General features: G+C 56.1%; 1 pseudogene; it reads right to left on the reverse strand.

Annotated features, from left to right (window-relative positions):
• Positions 1 to 1,265: 1,265 nt before the first annotated feature.
• LOC124675259 lies at positions 1,266 to 2,725 on the reverse strand (annotated as a pseudogene).
• Positions 2,726 to 3,365: the final 640 nt, after the last annotated feature.

Here is a 3,365-nt window from a genome sequence, read left to right on the forward strand (position 1 = left end):
CTAGATCCGCTACTGTATGTAAGTATGTGCATGCCAAGTTTGAATCTAAAATATATTAGTATGTCACCTACACACAAAAAAAAAGACAAAATGCACGATCCGCAATATAAGCAATGGGGTATACTGTTCACGACATAATGAAGTACCAGTTTTTTTTGTGTTGGTGACGTATGGTCGTAATTTTTTTTAAACAATTGCATAAGTATCAAGGTGACATGTAGGTGTGAATTATTTAAATTCTTCTGAAACATTTAGATAGAAGTTTCCGATTTATTTAAATATCACGGTGCATAGCACCTTGGTGCTCCACCTTATTTCCCCAGATTCATGGCTTGTCAAAAGAGTGAAAAAATTGGTGTAGTCTAAATAAGAAACGTACGTCCTGTGTATGGAACATAATCATTGTATGGCGTGGCGGTCGGGTTGAGTTTACTCTAGCAGGAGGTCGCGAGTTCGATCGCTCGCCCCGCCCGTGTTTCATTTTATTTTGTTTCGTCCGCACTGACAGGTGGGTCCCATATTTAAGACTTACCAAAAAATTACATGCGAAAGTTAAAAATAGTAGGGGTCTTTCTGCAAAAACTATAATGCCACGTGTCACCTTCCGATTCATTGAGGACCAAATCTTCACATGATGGACAAGTTGTTGGACTGTGACTTCACGTTTTGCAAGTAGTAGGACCAAAGCTTCACATGCCATGCAAGTTCCTGGACCTGAAGTGTAATTAGCTCTTTACTTTAACCGGGGTGAGGTCAGATTTGTAAATAAAAACCATATCGGTGGTTCACACCGTCTACCACAACTGTGTGTCCTAGTGGTGCATGACCGGACAGACACGAGCTGATAGAAATTCAACACTAGCAGCAGCACTCGACGACCACCACCACAGCTTTAAAGCCGGACGCCTGAGTTTCAACGACACCGCTGGCGAACCAGCCGAGACGCTATTGACCACCGGACACTATACACTGCTGGTGCGGTGTGGACGGACGGACGTAGACGCCAGCCGCAGCCGCAGCCGCACACCACACCATACAGGCACGCACGCCAACCGAGCCGAAACAAACAAAGGAGAAAAATCCAGAGCATGGAGTAACACGAGTCAACGACGCCAGCGGCGCGGGTGGGGACCCCCTGCCGCGTTCCTTGACTGCTTCCCCCACCCGTCCCTGTCGCGCGGGCCCAAAAGCATATGCCCCTTCAACCACCGGGCCCCTCTTTTGGCTACTCCTATCTCACTGCATCAGTCAAAACTCGGAGCACGCACCCACAGTACGAATCTTCTTCTTTATCCTCCCTACCACTCACATTTTTCTTCCCCAGCCAAGCCAACCAAGGCTGCTGCTCAAAGCTTCTTCTTCCTAAGTTGACGCTTTTACATGCTGCTGCTTAGTACTGGTACACTAATACACTGAAGAACCGAGATGAAGCAAAAAAGAAGCTCTAGCTATAGGGTCACAAAGGGAACAGGATGACAAGCTAAGATTAATTAACAGGTTGCTGCTGTAGTAACAACGGGAGAACGAGACTTCAGAGCTTGTGCAGCTCCGGGAGCGGCTCCTGGTCGGCGGGGGTGTGGCGGTGCTCGCCCTCGTAGGTCACGATGAGCATGGCCGGGTCGCTGGGGTCGCGCTCCACGTGCTTCCGCGCAGGGCAACCGCGAACCGTGCTGCACTTGTAGTACCCGCTGCATCAATAGAGATAATGATTGTTAATCCACTGGACAAACCGGAAGATTGCTCTGTTTTTACTTTGTGATGGAGTGGTGGTGATGTTCGCCGGACTCACCGTGGGTATGGTGATCCCTTGATGGGCTTCTGCCCGTACTTGCGCCACGAGAAGTCGTCCGCCGGGATCTCCGCCGCCTTAGAGCTGATCGCCGGAACGCGGGTCATCCGCTTCACACGGGACTTCCTGAAAATTTTCCAATCCATTCATGGTTCAGCGACATGCATATATACCACCGCAGGCCCAGCAGGAAAGAAGAATCTATTACAGTCCAACCTACCTGCGCTTGGAGCAGTGGCAGCGTCCACCTGCGGCGCCGCCGACGTTCTCGGAGTGCGCGTGGTCGTGGCACTTGCGCTTCGGCCCTGATGCGGCGGACGCCAGCGGCGGCTTCCCGCAGCTGGCCGAGGGCGGCGGCGGGAGCATCAGCGAGGACCCGCCGCCGCGCCCGTTGGACACGCTCCTTCGCCGGTCGTCACCGACGACAGGAACGACGAGCTGGCGGCCGACACGCTGTACCCGGCGTCCTTGCTGCTCATGCTCATCCCGTACCCGGCCGCCGCCGTCCTGCTGCCGAAGTCCAGCGTCACGGGCCTCGACGCCAACGACGCCGCCGCCCTGGCCGGCGCCGGCGGTGGCTCGGACACGGAGGGGCCCTGGGACTGCGCCACCACGGGGCCGCGCCGGAAGCGCGCGTGGCCCGTGCGGTGGTTGAGGATGGAGATCACCTTCTTGAACTTGGACACCGTCATATCGGTGATCTCCCGGCAGTCCACCGCCTGCGGCTGCGGGTGATGTGGCAGCCCCGGGGTCTCCGAGGACGAGCCGTCCTCGGTGGTGCCAGTCCGGGAGAGCTGCAGGATGAGGTGCTCCATGCCGCGCAGCCCCGCCGCGGCCGCCTCCTGGATGGCCACCTGCTCCTCCGCGCGGCCGTACCTGCCCATCAGATCCATGGTCATCATCGCCACCGCCTCCCTGCCTCTGCTCGCCGGAGATATGGAAACTGGGGGAGAGGAAATGGGAGAGGTGCGAAGGACAGAGGCCGGGTTATAAAACGAGGCGAGGCCACACGGTAACCGGGAGCAGCGGGTGGACCAGTTCGGGTCAAAGCGGAGGCCCGATCGACGGCTTGGATCGTCTGCTCGCCACGTGGAGAGGCGTGGCGACCGTCGTTCGCCGGTGGATGCATCCCGCCGTCGGATGGTACGGACGGCTGGGATGGCGAGAGGAAGTTGACTATGCATGGCCACGCGGTGGAGCAAACGCGACGCGTGGTGGGGCACACGGCACGGGACCAGTTCGTCCCAACCGCAGGAGCAGCGACACGCCTGCCGCTACGCGTACAAAAACCTTCACCCCACACGTCTCACAGACACCCGGGCCCGAGCGAGAAAACGACCGGACCCGACCCAATTGTCAGTGCCATCCGTTACGTCGGGGTACAGTGCATGTACAGGAACACAATTGTATGAGGAGACTTTTGCGTGAAACGATCTTCTCGTGTGCCGAAAAACAAAAAAGGAAAAAAGTTATGTGAATGGCGCCAGATGCCGCGCCGGCGCCGTGGCCCGCTTGTCAGTGGCCCTGCGTTGGTGTTTCTTCACGTTTGGTTTTCTGGTCGTGTCGTACTGTCGTG

Source organism: Lolium rigidum, chromosome 7 (genome assembly GCF_022539505.1).
Source record: "Lolium rigidum isolate FL_2022 chromosome 7, APGP_CSIRO_Lrig_0.1, whole genome shotgun sequence".
Lineage (NCBI taxonomy): Eukaryota > Viridiplantae > Streptophyta > Magnoliopsida > Poales > Poaceae > Lolium > Lolium rigidum.